This window comes from Hyla sarda, unplaced genomic scaffold, assembly GCF_029499605.1.
Source record: "Hyla sarda isolate aHylSar1 unplaced genomic scaffold, aHylSar1.hap1 scaffold_369, whole genome shotgun sequence".
Taxonomy (NCBI): Eukaryota; Metazoa; Chordata; class Amphibia; order Anura; family Hylidae; genus Hyla; species Hyla sarda.
This window is the reverse complement of record NW_026610388.1, coordinates 1-25,420: the sequence shown is the minus strand read 5'-3', so window position 1 is coordinate 25,420 and position 25,420 is coordinate 1. Positions and strand designations below refer to the sequence as shown.

The following is a 25,420-nucleotide window of genomic DNA, read 5'->3' as shown; positions in this document are numbered from 1 at the left end:
GCTGGAAGCATTTGTCTTTGCCTTTGCAATACCACAGAAGCAATGCATGGTCAATGTACAGCAATGACACACCTGTGTGAACAGCCAGGAGACCCCCCCCCCCCCCCATGTTATGTTACATAGTTACATAGTTAGTACGGTCGAAAAAAGACATATGTCCATCAAGTTCAACCAGGGAATTAAGGGGTAGGGGTGTGGCGCGATATTGGGGAAGGGATGAGATTTTATATTTCTTCATAAGCATTAATCTTATTTTGTCAATTAGGAACATTCAGCACCCACCCGCTATCAAGGCAGCTGCCTATCATGTCATGCCCTACCTGCACAGGTGTGCTGGCTACTCAAATGATCCAATTAAGGAGGCCATTTAGTCAGCAGCAGCAGAAGTCCTGTGCCTGGACGCTCCAACAGCGGCCAGACACAAGCAGAAGCAGAAGCAGCAGAAGCAGCAGCAGCACCACCTTTTGTTTTTTGGCTGCAGCAGCAGCAAGGCCCACAGGGCTGGCTAGCTGGCTAGCCAGCAAGCAGGTAGCAATGAAAGTAGGAATCTTTCTTTTTAACCCTGTAAGGGGGTGGTGCACTGTACCGGAAGATACTGCCATATCGGGTCAATGCATAGGGCGACGGAAGCAAGCTTCGAAATCGGCCCCCGTTCTCAAAAATCCATTTAATATATGGTCCCCAGATAGGGGACGTATCAGATATTAAACTGATAAGAACAGATACTACACTTGATCTTAGCCAAAAGGCCGAGAAGCGATAACCGTGAAAGGGGCGGGCCCAACAAGGTGCCCTTCATGGGCACTATCACTGCTTGCTGTCAGGGAGGCTGCCAGACAATTTTCCATGCACACTCTGGGCTGGGGGGCAGTCAACCACCAGTACACACAGCAGAACCTAAACCCATACCATTATTGCTAAGCAGCAAGACAGGGGCCCATTGCACTCCCACGGGGCCTTTTTAAATGCAATCCATAACCCGGATTTGCCAGGAACCCTTCTTACTCCTCCTACTTGCATGTGACACTGGGCTTAGGATCTGCATAGGAAACACACACACAAGCACACACCTACCTTTGTTGCCTGCAGATGCCTCCTTGGCTGTCCCCAAACGGTATCAAACCAACACCCACGGGAAGCTGTAAGCATAGAGGACATGCCTGCACCCCATTGGACTTACCTGTGTGGGTTAAACCCGGGTTATTTGACAACCTATGGCGGTGATGGTTCTGCTCAGGCAGAGCAGTGCTGATGCTCCTCATAAAGCTGTCGCTGCTGTGAAGGTTCTAGGTGACATCACAAATCCCTATGGTTACATACACAACAAAGCTGGGTTGTTGTTGTTTACACTCTGCAAGGCCTGTGGAAGTGAGTGACATCATAGCACTGTAGTTCTGAGGGTTCTAGATGGATGCAACAATCTCCTGTTGCTTCTATGAAGGCCATAATAGACGACATCACCAAACAGCTCCATAGTCACATACACAGCAAAGGAGAGATGTTGTTTACACCTAGTGATGTCAGTGGTATTGAGTGACATCACAGCACAGTGCTAAGGCTCCTGGGCCTGGACACAGCAGCGGCTGCAATATCTCAACGGAGAATACGTTTATATATATGTGTGTGTGTGCGCGTATATATATATATATATATATATATATATATATATTTCTCCGCCGAAATCACTTTTAAACCCATTTCCACCTTTTTTTCCCTTCTCTTCCTCTTACTTTTTTTTCACGTTTTTTTACGTTTTTCTCCTTTTCGCCTCTTTTCTGGGCGTATTATTCTTCTTTTTCTTCTTTTTTTTCGTCTAATGCATACCCCATCAGTGCAGCAATGCTTATTCAATACCGCCAGCAGATGGAGACACTGGGGGATAATTTTCTAAGGATTTATACTGATTTTTCCTGTCTGAATTTGTCGCACAGAAAGTTGCAGGCCAAATATGTGTGACATTTCTGCGACTTTAGCTTCTAGAGCATTTTTACAACATTAGACATAGGTGCTGAATACATAAAAAGCGACTGTTCAGCGACAGACAAGTCGCATCGGCTGAAAGTAGGCCAGAATGTCAGTCCATGTTGGAGCAGGTTTAGATACAGTCTAAAGTATAGATCTCAAAGTCTGTGCACAGAATTTAGCAAGGGCCTCGCACCTTCTGATGCATCAGGTAGGTGCACAATAGCATAGCCTAACCCTCTGTACTTTGGTCTATATTGATGCGGGACATAGACAGCCAGCTGATGACCAATCCATTAGTGCAATGGATGGCTGGAAGCATTTGTCTTTGCCTTTGCAATACCACAGAAGCAATGCATGGTCAATGTACAGCAATGACACACCTGTGTGAACAGCCAGGAGACCCCCCCCCCCCCCCCCATGTTATGTTACATAGTTACATAGTTAGTACGGTCGAAAAAAGACATATGTCCATCAAGTTCAACCAGGGAATTAAGGGGTAGGGGTGTGGCGCGATATTGGGGAAGGGATGAGATTTTATATTTCTTCATAAGCATTAATCTTATTTTGTCAATTAGGAACATTCAGCACCCACCCGCTATCAAGGCAGCTGCCTATCATGTCATGCCCTACCTGCACAGGTGTGCTGGCTACTCAAATGATCCAATTAAGGAGGCCATTTAGTCAGCAGCAGCAGAAGTCCTGTGCCTGGACGCTCCAACAGCGGCCAGACACAAGCAGAAGCAGAAGCAGCAGAAGCAGCAGCAGCACCACCTTTTGTTTTTTGGCTGCAGCAGCAGCAAGGCCCACAGGGCTGGCTAGCTGGCTAGCCAGCAAGCAGGTAGCAATGAAAGTAGGAATCTTTCTTTTTAACCCTGTAAGGGGGTGGTGCACTGTACCCGAAGATACTGCCATATCGGGTCAATGCATAGGGCGACAGAAGCAAGCTTCGAAATCGGCCCCCGTTCTCAAAAATCCATTTAATATATGGTCCCCAGATAGGGGACGTATCAGATATTAAACTGATAAGAACAGATAAGGTTTCAACAAAATTTTATTGAATAAATAAGAAACCATACAAAATTTAAAATGCAAAATAATAAAAGGTTCACAAAAGTTTTAAAATACAAATAATAAAACCAGTAATAAAAGGAGAAAAAATAAAAATGGCAGGATAAAACATTATACAAATGTCATAAAAACTGATTATATTGTTATTTCGTTCCATAGAGGCAGACACCACATGGATGCTGCCTCGCTGGCCCCCAACTGTTTCTTGTCTCTTAGGTAATAGATGTACATCTCACTCAGGGCCAGCTTTATACAGTTTTTAACATCAATAAAATCATGTTTAAAAAGTAAGATGTTCCTAACTTTCCAGATGGCATTTTTAAAACAATTAATAATCATCCAGCAGATCATCTGCTGTTTAAAATTGGGGCAGTTAAAAAGACCGTAAAAGACACATTCGTGATTAAAATCTTTTAGGCCGCAGGCCCACTTCAAAAGTGGGCCTACCTTCCTCCAAAGCTCCCGTGCAAAAGGGCAGTTCCAAAATATGTGCAGCACCGTTTCGTCCACTCCGCAGCCATCTCTCGGGCACTTGGCTCTCGCCACCAGTCCTCGCCTGTGCTGGAACTCACGAGTAGGGAGGCACTGGTGGACGATTGCCCAGGCAAGATCCCTGTGTACATTCGCCAGAAACTTCCCGTACACGTTCCGCCATACCTTTTTGGATCTTGCCTGTGTGAAATTGGACACTGCCAGGGTAACCTCACTCCGCCTGAGGACCTTTGATACCTTTCTCTGGTCCCCCAGTATGTCAGGCTCCAAATCTTGGAGACCTAGGAGCCTGACTGTCTTTTCCAACACCACATAATGTTTTGGGGGACACAGAAGCACCGGAGCGTTCAGAGGGATGCGCAACCATCTTTTAAAAACCATGCCCGCAGCGTACCTTAAAAAGCAGCTAAAAATGCCATCGGATTTAATAATTTTAAAACAGAAACAGAAATACTTTATGTAAAAGAAAGTAAAAAAGTTAGGAACATCTTTCCCGCCATTATCTTTACTTTTGTACATAAAATCACGCTTTAATTTCTCCATTTTTGAACCCCATAAAAAAGTAAAAACAATTCTAGTTACTTTTTTAATGTATAAAATAGATGGAGGAAATACCATGGCAATGTATAGCATAATAGGGAGTAAAACCATCTTTATTATTAAAATCTTCCCCTCCATGGTAAGGTTTCTAAGATTCCACATTAAAATCTTCTTCTCCATCTTAGCTATAGCTGAATCCCAGTTAGGGCTCCCATCATTGACCTGGTTAAAAACAATACCTAAAACTTTAATTTGATCCTGTTGCATTGTAACTCCTGGGGTGATGGATGAATCCCAGGAGCCAATATAAAAACAGTCACATTTATCTGTGTTTAGCTTAAAACCAGAGACCTCGCAGAAATAGCTGGTGTTCCTCAATGCCCCCCTCATGGATGGAGAGTCCGGGCACAGTATGGTGACATCATCCATGTACCCCAACACCTTTAGATGGGTCCCTCCTCCACCAGGTATCGGTACGCCTCTTACTACCCGGTCTTTTCTGAGGAGGGCCATCAGTGGTTCGATTGCGCAAATAAAAAGGAGTGGGGACAGGGGGCAGCCCTGTTTGACACCTGATAAAAGAGGAACACCGCTGGTTAAAAAGCCATTAACAGAGACTTGACTAAAACAGGATCGGTATAAAAGCATGATTCGGCTTAAAATCGTTTCAGGCACTGCCATCTTTTTAAGAACTAAAAACAGGTATTCATGGGAGACCCTATCAAAGGCTTTTTCAAAGTCTAAGGATAAAATTGCTACAGTTTGATTTCTATCCTTAAAATACCATAAAACATCTCTTAAAATATTTAGGGATTCAGCTATAGACCTTCCAGGTACCCCACAAACCTGATTTGGGTGAATTAATTTATGAATAAAAGGTTTAAAACGGACAGCTAATAACTTGGCTAAAACTTTATAATCGACATTTAAAAGTGTGATGGGGCGCCAATTTTTTAGCATATCCTTTTCACCCTTTTTAAAAAGTAATGATACAATCCCCCTCCTCCAGGAAGGGGGAAGTTCATTAACAATAAAAGTTTCTTTATACAATAAAACCATATCATCCTTTAAAATATCCCAAAAAGCTAAATAAAATTCGATGGGTAAACCATCTTCCCCAGGGGCCTTCCCACTAGAAAAACTTTTAAAAACAAATAAAAGTTCATCTAAGTTAAGATCACGGGATAAAACCTCCTGGTCTAAAACATCTAGCTTAAAATCAAGGGAATTAAGAACATGTTCTAAAAAGGATGGATTAAGATCTTTCTTATTAAAAAGAAGCTGGTAGAAGTTAAAAACTGCATCTAACATGCCTTTTGGAGTGGATTCACCCTCAAGGTTTTGGATGATATCCCTCCTATTCATCACTTTTTTAAAAAAGAAACGGGAACATTTCTCGCCCTCCTCCAGGTGCTGCACATGTGAGTTAAAAATGATTTGTTTCCCTTTCTTTTCTATGGCATGTTTTATTTCAGTTTTAAGGTTTAAAATATCATTTTCTACATCCATACCAGCTTCTTTCAATTTAAAAAGTACATTTAAACGCATGTTAAGAACATAAAACCACTGTTTTTCCATTTTTGCCTTCTTCTTACCTGCTTTGATAAAAAAAAATCTGATTTTAGATTTGGTGCCCTCCCACCAGTGCAGCATAGGCTCATGGGGTTTTCTTTGTGATTGCCAGCATTGGTAGGTCCGCACAAACTCCTCTTTTATCTCAGGGTCCTCTAGGAGTGTGGTGTTTAATCTCCAGAGGCCCCTTTTTGCTTTTTGCTCCCCCTCTAGCTCCAGGCCCACCAAGAGGAGCTTATGATCAGAGAAGATATTCTGCTCGAGCGTGCATTTCAGGGGTTTAAAAGCTCTAGAGGAAAAAATAAAATCGATTCTGGAGCTCACTCTTCCATTGGACCATGTGGCGCCCGGGTCCTCCGGCAAGAGATCCTTCCAGCAATCTTTCAAATTAAAATCATCAATAAAATTTTTAAGCAGGTAAGAAGTGCGGTCTTTACGATTAATATCCCCACCCTGCCGGTGTTCCCCATCACGTATGCAGTTAAAATCACCTCCCACCAGCAGGGCGGAAGACCCAACACAAAACAGTGGTAAAATTTCAAATAGTTCTGCCCGCTCCTGTTTATCAGGAGGGGCATACACATTTAAAACACGAATTAAAAGTCCATTAAAATATAGATGAATTAAAAGAGCTCTGCCAGGCACAATCTCAGTTACTGTATGAATAGAAAAGGACTGGCCTCGGCAGAGCAGCCCAACACCCACAGAACGACAGTCATTTGCACCGGACCATATGGATGGGCCCAGCTTCCAGTCTTCTTTTAAGTCTTTATAGTCCATTTTACTAGGGATTCCACATTCTTGTAGCAGGCAAAGGTCAAAGTCACATGTCTCTAGATAAGAAAATAAAGCAGCCCTGCGATCAGGGCTCTTTAAGGACCTCACATTGAGTGAGGCAATTTTTACAGGGATAGGCATAGTTTATGGAGAGTCCGTGCTTGGAGAATCAAAGTCAATAATAAGCTGCGTACCGTCATCCCCCGCCTGCGGGGTCATCAGCTCCTTGATGTTCTGAGGGTCGGAGCTTGAGATCGATGATGCCCCGACCCTGAGCTCGCTCTCGTCCGAACTACGGCACGCCGCTTTCCTTTGAATGTCTTCCTCTTCTTCTTCTCTTTGTCTTTTAAATGTCACACTGCTGTCCATATCCTCTGTGTTGCTCTCACTCGATGTAATCTCTGGCCCCCGGCTGATGGATCTGCGTCTTCTTTCATCTTTTGACGACTGGAACTGCTGCACAGGGGCCTGTGAGGCCTCTTTTCCGGAACCTTTGCCGCTACCTTGGGAAGTTTTCATCGCTTGTTCCCCAGCAAGCGTTGCTGAGGACTGTTGCTCCAACTTCCCCATCGATCGACGATGGCCAGTTTTACCCACCGGGTCCACTGCTGGCGGGGCAGCAAACCCTGGTTTGGCGCCACTTGTCTTCTTGGCCCTGTCCTGTATAGGCGGAGTAACAGGACCGGGCTCAGACCTGGCCACCTGGCTCCCCTTCCGGCGGGCTTTCACCGGGGCCTCTTCGTCCGGAGCAGGGCGACCCTGGGCCAAGCCAGTACCTGGCTTATGCTGCAATTTTGGGTCCACCTCTGCCCCCACCGAGGCCCGTCGGCTGCCACCCGCCACAGGTGAGCCCCCTTCAGAAGTTTTGGCGGGCTCTTGAGCCAGGTAGGAAGTCGATCGACGTCTTTCAATTTCCCGGGCAGTAAACTCGATCACCCGCCCGGGCTTCGTGGAATCCCCATGGCCTCCCCCTAGCACTACCACCGGTGGGCCCCCCGATGGAGCACCAGAGGTCTTGGGCCTGGACCCATCAGTACCTGCCATCTGGGGTTTGGGCATCTTAAAAAAGGACGTCTTTTGTCCTGTCCCCTCTTTGGGTGGGCCCAGCCTTGACCCACCCATCGTAGTTTTTGCTTTATGGGGACAGGAATTAAAATCGTGATTTTCCTCTCCGCAGAGGTTGCACCTTATCGTATGGCTACATCTTGAGGCTATGTGACCTTCTTGGCCACACCTATTGCAGCGAATCACACGCTCCGCGCCGCAGGTCTCCTGGGTGTGGCCAAACCTCAAGCAATTTCGGCAATACATAGGCATTTGAGGATAGAACAGGAAGCCCCGAACTCTCCCGATGGCAAAATTTGGGGGCGGATGGCAAAGACCCCCAATACCACCGGGATCCTTACGGAGCTTGACCCAGAACTTCCTCTTGCCGTTCCAGAACCGCACGGAGTTCAAGATTTTGTTTGCGAATCGCACCTCTTCGCAGTATCGTCGAAGAAAAGTGGCTATATCCTCCGTGGTCACATGAGGGCTGTGCATAGCCACCACCAACGGTATATGTTCCTCACCATAGAGGAACTGGAACGAAAGACCGTCGAGTCGATCGTCCCTCTGGTCCGCACCAGACAAGGTTGCATAGATGTTATCGCAACACGCCGTGGCCGTGAAGGTGACGGTATACAGGCCACGGCTTTCCTGGTCATTTAGACACAGGATGTCCTCCCTATTGAGGCGGAAGTAGTCAAGAAGAATCACCTCCGCAATGAAGCGGAGGTTCTTCAACTGACGATGGCTCTCCGACACCTCTATGCGGATGGTATTTCGCATCGACATTTCCCCAGAGGGGAAAGCCCAGGAGAACGGCATCTTCCACACCCAGGGACTAAGCCCCTTCCCCAATAGCAGCAGGGGCTCGGAATCCCGCTATAAAAGCGGAACCCTTACCCAAGGCAGAGGTCGGGGGTACCCTAGGTGCTTCCGAAGCTACAGGTAACGCTCAACGTACCGAAAATGCCTTCTGAGACACAAGGTCCCAGAGACAGGGGGATCGCAACCCGTTGTCTGTGGACTAAGCCCGCTCCCCAATAGCAGCAAGGGGGTGAAGTCCCTCCGTAAGGAGAGACAATCCCCCAAGGCCGAGAAGCGGGGTACCACAGACACCTTCCGACCAGACCAAATGCAGATACTACACTTGATCTTAGCCAAAAGGCCGAGAAGCGATAACCGTGAAAGGGGCAGGCCCAACAAGGTGCCCTTCATGGGCACTATCACTGCTTGCTGTCAGGGAGGCTGCCAGACAATTTTCCATGCACACTCTGGGCTGGGGGGCAGTCAACCACCAGTACACACAGCAGAACCTAAACCCATACCATTATTGCTAAGCAGCAAGACAGGGGCCCATTGCACTCCCACGGGGCCTTTTTAAATGCAATCCATAACCCGGATTTGCCAGGAACCCTTCTTACTCCTCCTACTTGCATGTGACACTGGGCTTAGGATCTGCATAGGAAACACACACACAAGCACACACCTACCTTTGTTGCCTGCAGATGCCTCCTTGGCTGTCCCCAAACGGTATCAAACCAACACCCACGGGAAGCTGTAAGCATAGAGGACATGCCTGCACCCCATTGGACTTACCTGTGTGGGTTAAACCCGGGTTATTTGACAACCTATGGCGGTGATGGTTCTGCTCAGGCAGAGCAGTGCTGATGCTCCTCATAAAGCTGTCGCTGCTGTGAAGGTTCTAGGTGACATCACAAATCCCTATGGTTACATACACAACAAAGCTGGGTTGTTGTTGTTTACACTCTGCAAGGCCTGTGGAAGTGAGTGACATCATAGCACTGTAGTTCTGAGGGTTCTAGATGGATGCAACAATCTCCTGTTGCTTCTATGAAGGCCATAATAGACGACATCACCAAACAGCTCCATAGTCACATACACAGCAAAGGAGAGATGTTGTTTAGAAAGAATTTTCGTAAAGGGAACCTTTAAAATATTGCTTTTAATTTATCCTTTAAAAAATGTACAAAAAACAAAAAACAAAATAATGAATGAAAGATTTTTTTGGAAAAAAAATTTTTTTGAAAAATTATTTTCTTAACCGCCACCAGTGTATATGATTAACTTGTGTTCAAACAATGTTCATAATTCCGTAATAATTCTGAGAGTTCAAACAATGTTCATAAGTTCCTGTGTGTTAAAGGTCTATCGATCAATCTCAGTATCGGTGCCTATTCACATAGGTAGCCGCTGTGCCTGCGTTATTCTCCTTTTCTTATTTCGGTATGTAATAAGCGCATCCACATTGGAATACCAGTACAATACAACAACAATTCCGTAATATATTGCTCATAGTGCTGTGTTTAATTGCAATTAATCCCATATTGCTATATGCTTGTTCACATTCATGCCGGTTGCGATATATTGGTCGTACTCCACATGAGTGTGTTCATTGGTACACAGGGTTAATCACCATCCCGGGTGTGTATCCAACACCTTGTATGTGCGCTTGTTCACACTCCTCCTAATGGATCGTCAATCTGGGTATATGTACGAACCCCTATGTATGTGTTTGTTCACACTGCTGCCGGTTGATTGCCCTTCTGGGCGTATGTCCAACACCTTATATTGGTGCTTATTCACACTCCTACTGGTTGTGATATTTGAATAGTTTACAGATTAAAGTTCTTAAATAAATCGTTTTATCACCGGCTGAGGCATATATCCTCCACTGTATAACACTCTCCGATTGGGATTAATTTAATTCACATATGAATATATACGGTCCTAGTTGTTCGTCCTCGTATTTGTTTTATTTTTGTAGTTCTAATATCCACTCTGCGTTATTAGGTTTTAGCTTTCTGTTCACATTGATGTATTCATGTCCCAGCCTTTTTGAACCCTCTACATGAGACATTCGCAGTCACCACAGCACCTCATTCATACAGTGTTATCTGTTCATTATTATTATACTGAGGTGTATATATTCACTGCACTGTGGAGCTCTATATAGTGAATACTCAGGGTGTAATTCATACACCTCGATTCTTCACTATTACTTGTAGTGAGTATATTACTATGTATGTGAACCCATCAATCATCATAATACCAATAAATCACCACATGCATATTTCACACACTTTGTAGCCTTTCTGTTACTCATGCACAAATAGATTCAGGTATGATTGGACGATTGCATATAAACCTCTGAGTACGTAAAGACTCTATTCACATTGTATTGCGGTCACACATATTGTTCAGCATATATGGAGCCAATTGCAGATATGAGGATATTATCCAGTTTAATAATTTGTAGAGTTCAAACGTTAGTAGTCATTAATTGTAGTTGTATTTAGTATGCACAGTCTATAATGCGATTGTCAGCAACTTATGACCTTTATCATATTGATATATTTAAATATGCACTTATTTCTTTTTGTTATCCATTTGCATATTTGATATATTTTATACAAGTGTTCCGTAATTATTATTCACTTAGTATCATATTTCCTTTCCCACAGGAATCCATTTACACTTTGCATGCATGCATTGCCTTATATCTTGTTTTAGAGAGGTCAATAGAAAAAAGTGCAAATGGAAAGAAAAACCTGGTGTAGATCAAGGATGCAGTTCACATTGTCTAGGTTCGACGCGTTTCTTTTGCCAGGTCTTCAGGAACCATATTAGGCCATTTTCTTTCATCAAAAGTATAGAGCCATGTTGTTTGATGTCCGACACTGATGGCGGTCAGCACCAAATGCCGCCATTGTATCTTCTTTAAATAGGACGTCATTCCCACTCCACCCTCCTTCCTTTCTGGTTCTACCTATCACTGCTTGCTACGTCAGTTACCTGTCGTGTCTATGTGCAGAGAAGGTGATTGGGACCAGGTGTATGGGGGAGTGTGTTCTGGTCAGGGTTAGGGTATTGCTACACGTTCTAACCAATCTGTCAGTTTTTGTTTAGATGGATTTATTGAGGCTGCAATGATATATTAATACGGAGATTCGCATTGTTACCGAGAAGCTGCAAATTCATTGACCGATCCAATATAACTATGAAAAATTATATATTTATTATTTACTTTATTTTGTTGGTCTTTCTTACTTTGTAGGGAGTATATTAGGGACGTTGGGGGAGGGATTATTTATTTCTCATTTAAATGAAGCTTGAAAATGCTATGAATTCATTCAATCCCTTGGGTCTGACTGAATCCATAAGAAATGTCCATTTAGCTTCTACCTGCAAGAGAATTTTATCCCAATTCCCCCCTCTGGCTGGGGGCTTAACCACTTCCAGTACCTGTACCTTAAGTTTTCTAGGGTCACCGTCGTGGCTACATGAGAAGTGATTTCCTACTGGGGTGTCTCTTCGATGCCTTATATCAGCCAAATGTTCCTGTACCCTATTTTTCAATGTTCTAAATGTTTTACCTACATAGTTGACCGGGCACGGACAACTCAACACATAGACCACCCCTTTCGTGTTGCAATTTGCCCAATGCTTCAGGGGAAATGACTTTTGATTAGTAGCACTCACACAGTGATTACCCCTTTTGATATGTGGGCATACAGTGCATCCACTACATGGATAGGTACCTTTTGCTCCCGTTTTTAGCCAGGTCTCCTGGTTTGTTTCTGGTTCCAAATTGCTTCTAATGAGTCTATCTTTTAAACTTCTACCTCTTCGATATGTTATAGAGGGATCTTCTGGTAGCACTGTTGCCAGTGTCTTATCTGCCTTCAGGATCTCCCAATATTTTTGGAAAATTTCTTTTACCTCCCTCGATTTAACATCATAGTTGCCTATTATTCTGAGAATCTCCTCTCCCTCCTGTTTAGGTTTTGGAATCAAAAGTTCTGTCCTAGGGCTATTCAGGGCCCTATGATAGGCTTTTTTCAGGACTTTATTGGGGTATCCCCTTTCCCTCAATCGCTGTCTTAACTCCATAGCTTTGGTTTGAAATTCCGAAAGACTTGAGCAGTTACGCTTTACCCGTAGGTATTGTCCTGTCGGTATACCCTTCCTCAGGGGGAGAGGGTGATGACTCTCCCACCGGAGAAGGGTATTAGTGGCTGTCTCTTTCCTATGAAGCGTGGTCTCAATATTGTTATTAGTTGTCAATTTTATTTTAATGTCCAAAAATTCAATTTCATATTGACTAATTGTGTGGGTAAATCTAAGATTCAATGCGTTTTTGTTCAGACTTTGCACAAACTCTTCAAATTTGCTTTTGGATGACGTCCAAATTAGCAGGATATCATCTATAAATCGTATCCATAAACTGATATGTTGTGTCCATTCAATCATTTCGTCTCCGAATACGGTTTGGTCCTCCCACCAGCCTAAATATAGATTAGCGTAACTGGGGGCGCAGGGGCTCCCCATAGCTGTTCCACGCTGCTGGTGGAAGGACCTCCCCTCGAAGACAAAATAGTTTTTAGTAAGGACAAATGATAGCAATTGGATGACAAAATCATTGTGTGGAGTGTATTGAAGTCCCCTAGTTTTTAGGAAGGACTCTGTGGCTTGAAGCCCCAAGTCATGTGGGATGCTCGAGTATAGCGCCTCTACGTCCAAAGACGCCAAATAGGACCCTTCCTCAAGCACTAACCCCTCGAGTCTTCTCAGTACATCCATTGTATCCCGTACATATGATGGTAATGAGTATACAAATGGTCTAAGTACTTGGTCCACATATTGACTTGGGGCTTGCGTCAAATTATCCACTCCTGACACAATGGGTCTTCCCTTCAGTGGGGGGTACCCTTTGTGTATCTTGGGAATAGTATAAAAGCATGCTGTTTGTGGCATGTCTGGTTTTAGATATTCATATTCGGCATTACTTATCAATTTCTCTGTTTTAGCTTCATTCAATATCTGTAATAGCTCAGCACTAAATTTTTTAGTAGGATTTTCCGGCAGACGCTGATAGCATTGCCTGTCATCTAGTAGATCGAGGCACATCCTTTTATATTCATCCCTGGTCATCAATACAATGTTTCCCCCTTTGTCCGAGGGTTTGATGACCAGGGAGGAATCCCGCTCCAGGGTTCTCAGTGCCTGTTCTTCTGCCCTAGTAAGATTTTGTGGTACACTGGACCTTAGGTCCAGGGATCTCAGGGCTTTAGTCACAACATCTGTAAACACTTCTATATTGCTATAGTCTCCAATAGGGGCTGGTCTTGTACTCTTTTTATGTAATTTAGTGAATGGCCCCAATCCTTCACCCATCGATGCTTCTCTTGTTAGATCGACCATGTTGTGAAATAATGGTATGTCCTCTAATTCTAACCCCATTTCTCTACTTTGTTTTTGATCTTGTTGAAGGAAATATTTCCTCCATTTCAATTTTCTTGTAAACAAATTTAAATCTTTAACCCATATAAATGGGTCGAATTTTACTGTGGGAACAAAGGTGAGTCCTCTCGCTAGTAAATTCATTTCAGCCTCACTTAGTATTTTCCCTGATAAATTTATAACTTGCAGATCTTTTGAAGTGTTTGCACTATGTGTTGTACCTACTGTGTCCTGTATATTTATTGGGCCCCACTCCTGAGCAGGTAATTGGATATGTTCGACGGATTGTCTAAAAAACCACCTCGTCCTCCTCTTGATCCTCTGGGGCCTCTCGCTCCCCTCCTTCTACCTCTATTATATCCTCTATCTCTTGTACCTCTTGGAATATAATAATTGCTTTGTGGTCTCTCAGGGTCAGATTCCTCGCATTCAGAGGATGATATATCCGTTTCTTGAGGTTGAGCCCCGGAATTACGTAAAATTTCGTATTCTTGTTTATTTTTAAAGTCCTGAAGATCGCGTTTAAACTGTATATGTTTCCGCTCTTTTATATATGCCACAAATTTTGATACTGTTTCTTCTAATATTTTTTCTTTGTTTGAAAATGTAGAATCTTCTTTAAATATTTTTATATTCTCTATTGTTTGATTTAATTTAGCCGTTATTTGTTCAAATTGTATTTTCTCCTCTTCCAGAAGATGTTGTTTACACCTAGTGATGTCAGTGGTATTGAGTGACATCACAGCACAGTGCTAAGGCTCCTGGGCCTGGACACAGCAGCGGCTGCAATATCTCAACGGAGAATACGTTTATATATATGTGTGTGTGTGCGCGTATATATATATATATATATATATATATATATATATATTTCTCCGCCGAAATCACTTTTAAACCCATTTCCACCTTTTTTTCCCTTCTCTTCCTCTTACTTTTTTTTCACGTTTTTTTACGTTTTTCTCCTTTTCGCCTCTTTTCTGGGCGTATTCTTCTTCTTTTTCTTCTTTTTTTTCGTCTAATGCATACCCCATCAGTGCAGCAATGCTTATTCAATACCGCCAGCAGATGGAGACACTGGGGGATAATTTTCTAAGGATTTATACTGATTTTTCCTGTCTGAATTTGTCGCACAGAAAGTTGCAGGCCAAATATGTGTGACATTTCTGCGACTTTAGCTTCTAGAGCATTTTTACAACATTATACATAGGTGCTGAATACATAAAAAGCGACTGTTCAGCGACAGACAAGTCGCATCGGCTGAAAGTAGGCCAGAATGTCAGTCCATGTTGGAGCAGGTTTAGATACAGTCTAAAGTATAGATCTCAAAGTCTGTGCACAGAATTTAGCAAGGGCCTCGCACCTTCTGATGCATCAGGTAGGTGCACAATAGCATAGCCTAACCCTCTGTACTTTGGTCTATATTGATGCGGGACATAGACAGCCAGCTGATGACCAATCCATTAGTGCAATGGATGGCTGGAAGCATTTGTCTTTGCCTTTGCAATACCACAGAAGCAATGCATGGTCAATGTACAGCAATGACACACCTGTGTGAACAGCCAGGAGACCCCCCCCCCCCCCCATGTTATGTTACATAGTTACATAGTTAGTACGGTCGAAAAAAGACATATGTCCATCAAGTTCAACCAGGGAATTAAGGGGTAGGGGTGTGGCGCGATATTGGGGAAGGGATGAGATTTTATATTTCTTCATAAGCATTAATCTTATTTTATCAATTAGGAACATTCAGCACCCACCCGCTATCAAGGCAGCTGCCTATCATGTCATGCCCTACCTGCACAGGTGTGCTGGCTACTCAAATGATCCAATTAAGGAGGCCATTTAGTCAGCAGCAGCAGAAGTCCTGTGCCTGGACGCTCCAACAGCGGCCAGACACAAGCAGAAGCAGAAGCAGCAGAAGCAGCAGCAGCAGCACCACCTTTTGTTTTTTGGCTGCAGCAGCAGCAAGGCCCACAGGGCTGGCTAGCTGGCTAGCCAGCAAGCAGGTAGCAATGAAAGTAGGAATCTTTCTTTTTAACCCTGTAAGGGGGTGGTGCACTGTACCGGAAGATACTGCCATATCGGGTCAATGCATAGGGCGACGGAAGCAAGCTTCGAAATCGGCCCCCGTTCTCAAAAATCCATTTAATATATGGTCCCCAGATAGGGGACGTATCAGATATTAAACTGATAAGAACAGATACTACACTTGATCTTAGCCAAAAGGCCGAGAAGCGATAACCGTGAAAGGGGCGGGCCCAACAAGGTGCCCTTCATGGGCACTATCACTGCTTGCTGTCAGGGAGGCTGCCAGACAATTTTCCATGCACACTCTGGGCTGGGGGGCAGTCAACCACCAGTACACACAGCAGAACCTAAACCCATACCATTATTGCTAAGCAGCAAGACAGGGGCCCATTGCACTCCCACGGGGCCTTTTTAAATGCAATCCATAACCCGGATTTGCCAGGAACCCTTCTTACTCCTCCTACTTGCATGTGACACTGGGCTTAGGATCTGCATAGGAAACACACACACAAGCACACACCTACCTTTGTTGCCTGCAGATGCCTCCTTGGCTGTCCCCAAACGGTATCAAACCAACACCCACGGGAAGCTGTAAGCATAGAGGACATGCCTGCACCCCATTGGACTTACCTGTGTGGGTTAAACCCGGGTTATTTGACAACCTATGGCGGTGATGGTTCTGCTCAGGCAGAGCAGTGCTGATGCTCCTCATAAAGCTGTCGCTGCTGTGAAGGTTCTAGGTGACATCACAAATCCCTATGGTTACATACACAACAAAGCTGGGTTGTTGTTGTTTACACTCTGCAAGGCCTGTGGAAGTGAGTGACATCATAGCACTGTAGTTCTGAGGGTTCTAGATGGATGCAACAATCTCCTGTTGCTTCTATGAAGGCCATAATAGACGACATCACCAAACAGCTCCATAGTCACATACACAGCAAAGGAGAGATGTTGTTTACACCTAGTGATGTCAGTGGTATTGAGTGACATCACAGCACAGTGCTAAGGCTCCTGGGCCTGGACACAGCAGCGGCTGCAATATCTCAACGGAGAATACGTTTATATATATGTGTGTGTGTGCGCGTATATATATATATATATATATATATATATATATATATATATATTTCTCCGCCGAAATCACTTTTAAACCCATTTCCACCTTTTTTTCCCTTCTCTTCCTCTTACTTTTTTTTCACGTTTTTTTACGTTTTTCTCCTTTTCGCCTCTTTTCTGGGCGTATTATTCTTCTTTTTCTTCTTTTTTTTCGTCTAATGCATACCCCATCAGTGCAGCAATGCTTATTCAATACCGCCAGCAGATGGAGACACTGGGGGATAATTTTCTAAGGATTTATACTGATTTTTCCTGTCTGAATTTGTCGCACAGAAAGTTGCAGGCCAAATATGTGTGACATTTCTGCGACTTTAGCTTCTAGAGCATTTTTACAACATTAGACATAGGTGCTGAATACATAAAAAGCGACTGTTCAGCGACAGACAAGTCGCATCGGCTGAAAGTAGGCCAGAATGTCAGTCCATGTTGGAGCAGGTTTAGATACAGTCTAAAGTATAGATCTCAAAGTCTGTGCACAGAATTTAGCAAGGGCCTCGCACCTTCTGATGCATCAGGTAGGTGCACAATAGCATAGCCTAACCCTCTGTACTTTGGTCTATATTGATGCGGGACATAGACAGCCAGCTGATGACCAATCCATTAGTGCAATGGATGGCTGGAAGCATTTGTCTTTGCCTTTGCAATACCACAGAAGCAATGCATGGTCAATGTACAGCAATGACACACCTGTGTGAACAGCCAGGAGACCCCCCCCCCCCCCCCATGTTATGTTACATAGTTACATAGTTAGTACGGTCGAAAAAAGACATATGTCCATCAAGTTCAACCAGGGAATTAAGGGGTAGGGGTGTGGCGCGATATTGGGGAAGGGATGAGATTTTATATTTCTTCATAAGCATTAATCTTATTTTGTCAATTAGGAACATTCAGCACCCACCCGCTATCAAGGCAGCTGCCTATCATGTCATGCCCTACCTGCACAGGTGTGCTGGCTACTCAAATGATCCAATTAAGGAGGCCATTTAGTCAGCAGCAGCAGAAGTCCTGTGCCTGGACGCTCCAACAGCGGCCAGACACAAGCAGAAGCAGAAGCAGCAGAAGCAGCAGCAGCACCACCTTTTGTTTTTTGGCTGCAGCAGCAGCAAGGCCCACAGGGCTGGCTAGCTGGCTAGCCAGCAAGCAGGTAGCAATGAAAGTAGGAATCTTTCTTTTTAACCCTGTAAGGGGGTGGTGCACTGTACCCGAAGATACTGCCATATCGGGTCAATGCATAGGGCGACAGAAGCAAGCTTCGAAATCGGCCCCCGTTCTCAAAAATCCATTTAATATATGGTCCCCAGATAGGGGACGTATCAGATATTAAACTGATAAGAACAGATACTACACTTGATCTTAGCCAAAAGGCCGAGAAGCGATAACCGTGAAAGGGGCAGGCCCAACAAGGTGCCCTTCATGGGCACTATCACTGCTTGCTGTCAGGGAGGCTGCCAGACAATTTTCCATGCACACTCTGGGCTGGGGGGCAGTCAACCACCAGTACACACAGCAGAACCTAAACCCATACCATTATTGCTAAGCAGCAAGACAGGGGCCCATTGCACTCCCACGGGGCCTTTTTAAATGCAATCCATAACCCGGATTTGCCAGGAACCCTTCTTACTCCTCCTACTTGCATGTGACACTGGGCTTAGGATCTGCATAGGAAACACACACACAAGCACACACCTACCTTTGTTGCCTGCAGATGCCTCCTTGGCTGTCCCCAAACGGTATCAAACCAACACCCACGGGAAGCTGTAAGCATAGAGGACATGCCTGCACCCCATTGGACTTACCTGTGTGGGTTAAACCCGGGTTATTTGACAACCTATGGCGGTGATGGTTCTGCTCAGGCAGAGCAGTGCTGATGCTCCTCATAAAGCTGTCGCTGCTGTGAAGGTTCTAGGTGACATCACAAATCCCTATGGTTACATACACAACAAAGCTGGGTTGTTGTTGTTTACACTCTGCAAGGCCTGTGGAAGTGAGTGACATCATAGCACTGTAGTTCTGAGGGTTCTAGATGGATGCAACAATCTCCTGTTGCTTCTATGAAGGCCATAATAGACGACATCACCAAACAGCTCCATAGTCACATACACAGCAAAGGAGAGATGTTGTTTACACCTAGTGATGTCAGTGGTATTGAGTGACATCACAGCACAGTGCTAAGGCTCCTGGGCCTGGACACAGCAGCGGCTGCAATATCTCAACGGAGAATACGTTTATATATATGTGTGTGTGTGCGCGTATATATATATATATATATATATATATATATATATTTCTCCGCCGAAATCACTTTTAAACCCATTTCCACCTTTTTTTCCCTTCTCTTCCTCTTACTTTTTTTTCAAGTTTTTTTACGTTTTTCTCCTTTTCGCCTCTTTTCTGGGCGTATTATTCTTCTTTTTCTTCTTTTTTTTCGTCTAATGCATACCCCATCAGTGCAGCAATGCTTATTCAATACCGCCAGCAGATGGAGACACTGGGGGATAATTTTCTAAGGATTTATACTGATTTTTCCTGTCTGAATTTGTCGCACAGAAAGTTGCAGGCCAAATATGTGTGACATTTCTGCGACTTTAGCTTCTAGAGCATTTTTACAACATTATACATAGGTGCTGAATACATAAAAAGCGACTGTTCAGCGACAGACAAGTCGCATCGGCTGAAAGTAGGCCAGAATGTCAGTCCATGTTGGAGCAGGTTTAGATACAGTCTAAAGTATAGATCTCAAAGTCTGTGCACAGAATTTAGCAAGGGCCTCGCACCTTCTGATGCATCAGGTAGGTGCACAATAGCATAGCCTAACCCTCTGTACTTTGGTCTATATTGATGCGGGACATAGACAGCCAGCTGATGACCAATCCATTAGTGCAATGGATGGCTGGAAGCATTTGTCTTTGCCTTTGCAATACCACAGAAGCAATGCATGGTCAATGTACAGCAATGACACACCTGTGTGAACAGCCAGGAGACCCCCCCCCCCCCCCCCCCCATGTTATGTTACATAGTTACATAGTTAGTACGGTCGAAAAAAGACATATGTCCATCAAGTTCAACCAGGGAATTAAGGGGTAGGGGTGTGGCACGATATTGGGGAAGGGATGAGATTTTATATTTCTTCATAAGCATTAATCTTATTTTGTCAATTAGGAACATTCAGCACCCACCCGCTATCAAGGCAGCTGCCTATCATGTCATGCCCTACCTGCACAGGTGTGCTGGCTACTCAAATGATCCAATTAAGGAGGCCATTTAGTCAGCAGCAGCAGAAGTCCTGTGCCTGGACGCTCCAACAGCGGCCAGACACAAGCAGAAGCAGAAGCAGCAGAAGCAGCAGCAGCACCACCTTTTGTTTTTTGGCTGCAGCAGCAGCAAGGCCCACAGGGCTGGCTAGCTGGCTAGCCAGCAAGCAGGTAGCAATGAAAGTAGGAATCTTTCTTTTTAACCCTGTAAGGGGGTGGTGCACTGTACCCGAAGATACTGCCATATCGGGTCAATGCATAGGGCGACGGAAGCAAGCTTCGAAATCGGCCCCCGTTCTCAAAAATCCATTTAATATATGGTCCCCAGATAGGGGACGTATCAGATATTAAACTGATAAGAACAGATAAGGTTTCAACAAAATTTTATTGAATAAATAAGAAACCATACAAAATTTAAAATGCAAAATAATAAAAGGTTCACAAAAGTTTTAAAATACAAATAATAAAACCAGTAATAAAAGGAGAAAAAATAAAAATGGCAGGATAAAACATTATACAAATGTCATAAAAACTGATTATACTGTTATTTCGTTCCATAGAGGCAGACACCACATGGATGCTGCCTCGCTGGCCCCCAACTGTTTCTTGTCTCTTAGGTAATAGATGTACATCTCACTCAGGGCCAGCTTTATACAGTTTTTAACATCAATAAAATCATGTTTAAAAAGTAAGATGTTCCTAACTTTCCAGATGGCATTTTTAAAACAATTAATAATCATCCAGCAGATCATCTGCTGTTTAAAATTGGGGCAGTTAAAAAGACCGTAAAAGACACATTCGTGATTAAAATATTTTAGGCCGCAGGCCCACTTCAAAAGTGGGCCTACCTTCCTCCAAAGCTCCCGTGCAAAAGGGCAGTTCCAAAACATGTGCAGCACCGTTTCGTCCACTTCGCAGCCATCTCTCGGGCACTTGGCTCTCGCCACCAGTCCTCGCCTGTGCTGGAACTCACGAGTAGGGAGGCACTGGTGGACGATTGCCCAGGCAAGATCCCTGTGTACATTCGCCAGAAACTTCCCGTACACGTTCCGCCATACCTTTTTGGATCTTGCCTGTGTGAAATTGGACACTGCCAGGGTAACCTCACTCCGCCTGAGGACCTTTGATACCTTTCTCTGGTCCCCCAGTATGTCAGGCTCCAAATCTTGGAGACCTAGGAGCCTGACTGTCTTTTCCAACACCACATAATGTTTTGGGGGACACAGAAGCACCGGAGCGTTCAGAGGGATGCGCAACCATCTTTTAAAAACCATGCCCGCAGCGTACCTTAAAAAGCAGCTAAAAATGCCATCGGATTTAATAATTTTAAAACAGAAACAGAAATACTTTATGTAAAAGAAAGTAAAAAGGTTAGGAACATCTTTCCCGCCATTATCTTTACTTTTGTACATAAAATCACGCTTTAATTTCTCCATTTTTGAACCCCATAAAAAAGAAAAAACAATTCTAGTTACTTTTTTAATGTATAAAATAGATGGAGGAAATACCATGGCAATGTATAGCATAATAGGGAGTAAAACCATCTTTATTATTAAAATCTTCCCCTCCATGGTAAGGTTTCTAAGATTCCACATTAAAATCTTCTTCTCCATCTTAGCTATAGCTGAATCCCAGTTAGGGCTCCCATCATTGACCTGGTTAAAAACAATACCTAAAACTTTAATTTGATCCTGTTGCATTGTGACTCCTGGGGTGATGGATGAATCCCAGGAGCCAATATAAAAACAGTCACATTTATCTGTGTTTAGCTTAAAACCAGAGACCTCGCAGAAATAGCTGGTGTTCCTCAATGCCCCCCTCATGGATGGAGAGTCCGGGCACAGTATGGTGACATCATCCATGTACCCCAACACCTTTAGATGGTTCCCTCCTCCACCAGGTATCGGTACGCCTCTTACTACCCGGTCTTTTCTGAGGAGGGCCATCAGTGGTTCGATTGCGCAAATAAAAAGGAGTGGGGACAGGGGGCAGCCCTGTTTGACACCTGATAAAAGAGGAACACCGCTGGTTAAAAAGCCATTAACAGAGACTTGACTAAAACAGGATCGGTATAAAAGCATGATTCGGCTTAAAATCGTTTCAGGCACTGCCATCTTTTTAAGAACTAAAAACAGGTATTCATGGGAGACCCTATCAAAGGCTTTTTCAAAGTCTAAGGATAAAATTGCTACAGTTTGATTTCTATCCTTAAAATACCATAAAACATCTCTTAAAATATTTAGGGATTCAGCTATAGACCTTCCAGGTACCCCACAAACCTGATTTGGGTGAATTAATTTATGAATAAAAGGTTTAAAACGGACAGCTAATAACTTGGCTAAAACTTTATAATCGACATTTAAAAGTGTGATGGGGCGCCAATTTTTTAGCATATCCTTTTCACCCTTTTTAAAAAGTAATGATACAATCCCCCTCCTCCAGGAAGGGGGAAGTTCATTAACAATAAAAGTTTCTTTATACAATAAAACCATATCATCCTTTAAAATATCCCAAAAAGCTAAATAAAATTCGATGGGTAAACCATCTTCCCCAGGGGCCTTCCCACTAGAAAAACTTTTAAAAACAAATAAAAGTTCATCTAAGTTAAGATCACGGGATAAAACCTCCTGGTCTAAAACATCTAGCTTAAAATCAAGGGAATTAAGAACATGTTCTAAAAAGGATGGATTAAGATCTTTCTTATTAAAAAGAAGCTGGTAGAAGTTAAAAACTGCATCTAACATGCCTTTTGGAGTGGATTCACCCTCAAGGTTTTGGATGATATCCCTCCTATTCATCACTTTTTTAAAAAAGAAACGGGAACATTTCTCGCCCTCCTCCAGGTGCTGCACATGTGAGTTAAAAATGATTTGTTTCCCTTTCTTTTCTATGGCATGTTTTATTTCAGTTTTAAGGTTTAAAATATCATTTTCTACATCCATACCAGCTTCTTTCAATTTAAAAAGTACATTTAAACGCATGTTAAGAACATAAAACCACTGTTTTTCCATTTTTGCCTTCTTCTTACCTGCTTTGATAAAAAAAAATCTGATTTTAGATTTGGTGCCCTCCCACCAGTGCAGCATAGGCTCGTGGGGTTTTCTTTGTGATTGCCAGCATTGGTAGGTCCGCACAAACTCCTCTTTTATCTCAGGGTCCTCTAGGAGTGTGGTGTTTAATCTCCAGAGGCCCCTTTTTGCTTTTTGCTCCCCCTCTAGCTCCAGGCCCACCAAGAGGAGCTTATGATCAGAGAAGATATTCTGCTCGAGCGTGCATTTCAGGGGTTTAAAAGCTCTAGAGGAAAAAATAAAATCGATTCTGGAGCTCACTCTTCCATTGGACCATGTGGCGCCTGGGTCCTCCGGCAAGAGATCCTTCCAGCAATCTTTCAAATTAAAATCATCAATAAAATTTTTAAGCAGGTAAGAAGTGCGGTCTTTACGATTAATATCCCCACCCTGCCGGTGTTCCCCATCACGTATGCAGTTAAAATCACCTCCCACCAGCAGGGGGGAAGACCCAACACAAAACAGTGGTAAAATTTCAAATAGTTCTGCCCGCTCCTGTTTATCAGGAGGGGCATACACATTTAAAACACGAATTAAAAGTCCATTAAAATATAGATGAATTAAAAGAGCTCTGCCAGGCACAATCTCAGTTACTGTATGAATAGAAAAGGACTGGCCTCGGCAGAGCAGCCCAACACCCACAGAACGACAGTCATTTGCACCGGACCATATGGATGGGCCCAGCTTCCAGTCTTCTTTTAAGTCTTTATAGTCCATTTTACTAGGGATTCCACATTCTTGTAGCAGGCAAAGGTCAAAGTCACATGTCTCTAGATAAGAAAATAAAGCAGCCCTGCGATCAGGGCTCTTTAAGGACCTCACATTGAGTGAGGCAATTTTTACAGGGATAGGCATAGTTTATGGAGAGTCCGTGCTTGGAGAATCAAAGTCAATAATAAGCTGCGTACCGTCATCCCCCGCCTGCGGGGTCATCAGCTCCTTGATGTTCTGAGGGTCGGAGCTTGAGATCGATGATGCCCCGACCCTGAGCTCGCTCTCGTCCGAACTACGGCACGCCGCTTTCCTTTGAATGTCTTCCTCTTCTTCTTCTCTTTGTCTTTTAAATGTCACACTGCTGTCCATATCCTCTGTGTTGCTCTCACTCGATGTAATCTCTGGCCCCCGGCTGATGGATCTGCGTCTTCTTTCATCATTTGACGACTGGAACTGCTGCACAGGGGCCTGTGAGGCCTCTTTTCCGGAACCTTTGCCGCTACCTTGGGAAGTTTTCATCGCTTGTTCCCCAGCAAGCGTTGCTGAGGACTGTTGCTCCAACTTCCCCATCGATCGACGATGGCCAGTTTTACCCACCGGGTCCACTGCTGGCGGGGCAGCAAACCCTGGTTTGGCGCCACTTGTCTTCTTGGCCCTGTCCTGTATAGGCGGAGTAACAGGACCGGGCTCAGACCTGGCCACCTGGCTCCCCTTCCGGCGGGCTTTCACCGGGGCCTCTTCGTCCGGAGCAGGGCGACCCTGGGCCAAGCCAGTACCTGGCTTATGCTGCAATTTTGGGTCCACTTTTGCCCCCACCGAGGCCCGTCGGCTGCCACCCGCCACAGGTGAGCCCCCTTCAGAAGTTTCGGCGGGCTCTTGAGCCAGGTAGGAAGTCGATCGACGTCTTTCAATTTCCCGGGCAGTAAACTCGATCACCCGCCCGGGCTTCGTGGAATCCCCATGGCCTCCCCCTAGCACTACCACCGGTGGGCCCCCCGATGGAGCACCAGAGGTCTTGGGCCTGGACCCATCAGTACCTGCCATCTGGGGTTTGGGCATCTTAAAAAAGGACGTCTTTTGTCCTGTCCCCTCTTTGGGTGGGCCCAGCCTTGACCCACCCATCGTAGTTTTTGCTTTATGGGGACAGGAATTAAAATCGTGATTTTCCTCTCCGCAGAGGTTGCACCTTATCGTATGGCTACATCTTGAGGCTATGTGACCTTCTTGGCCACACCTATTGCAGCGAATCACACGCTCCGCGCCGCAGGTCTCCTGGGTGTGGCCAAACCTCAAGCAATTTCGGCAATACATAGGCATTTGAGGATAGAACAGGAAGCCCCGAACTCTCCCAATGGCAAAATTTGGGGGCGGATGGCAAAGACCCCCAATACCACCGGGATCCTTACGGAGCTTGACCCAGAACTTCCTCTTGCCGTTCCAGAACCGCACGGAGTTCAAGATTTTGTTTGCGAATCGCACCTCTTCGCAGTATCGCCGAAGAAAAGTGGCTATATCCTCCGT

The 25,420-nt window shown here is 44.4% G+C and overlaps 5 non-coding genes and 1 pseudogene across 5 annotated transcripts; all 6 read right to left on the bottom strand.

Annotated features, from left to right (window-relative positions):
* Window positions 1-570: 570 nt before the first annotated feature.
* On the bottom strand, window positions 571-761 carry LOC130332100 (U2 spliceosomal RNA). The gene has a single exon (XR_008874851.1). It is a non-coding gene; the product is annotated as a U2 spliceosomal RNA (small nuclear RNA).
* A 2,084-nt stretch (window positions 762-2,845) lies between these two features.
* LOC130332111 (U2 spliceosomal RNA) lies at window positions 2,846-3,031 on the bottom strand. The gene has a single exon (XR_008874861.1). It is a non-coding gene; the product is annotated as a U2 spliceosomal RNA (small nuclear RNA).
* Window positions 3,032-8,420: 5,389 nt separating this feature from the next.
* LOC130332132 (U2 spliceosomal RNA) lies at window positions 8,421-8,638 on the bottom strand (annotated as a pseudogene).
* Window positions 8,639-15,770: 7,132 nt separating this feature from the next.
* LOC130332099 (U2 spliceosomal RNA) lies at window positions 15,771-15,961 on the bottom strand. Its single transcript, XR_008874850.1, has one exon. It is a non-coding gene; the product is annotated as a U2 spliceosomal RNA (small nuclear RNA).
* Window positions 15,962-18,052: 2,091 nt separating this feature from the next.
* LOC130332053 (U2 spliceosomal RNA) lies at window positions 18,053-18,243 on the bottom strand. The gene has a single exon (XR_008874807.1). It is a non-coding gene; the product is annotated as a U2 spliceosomal RNA (small nuclear RNA).
* A 2,087-nt stretch (window positions 18,244-20,330) lies between these two features.
* On the bottom strand, window positions 20,331-20,516 carry LOC130332114 (U2 spliceosomal RNA). The gene has a single exon (XR_008874864.1). It is a non-coding gene; the product is annotated as a U2 spliceosomal RNA (small nuclear RNA).
* Between the last annotated feature and the right edge of the window lie 4,904 nt (window positions 20,517-25,420).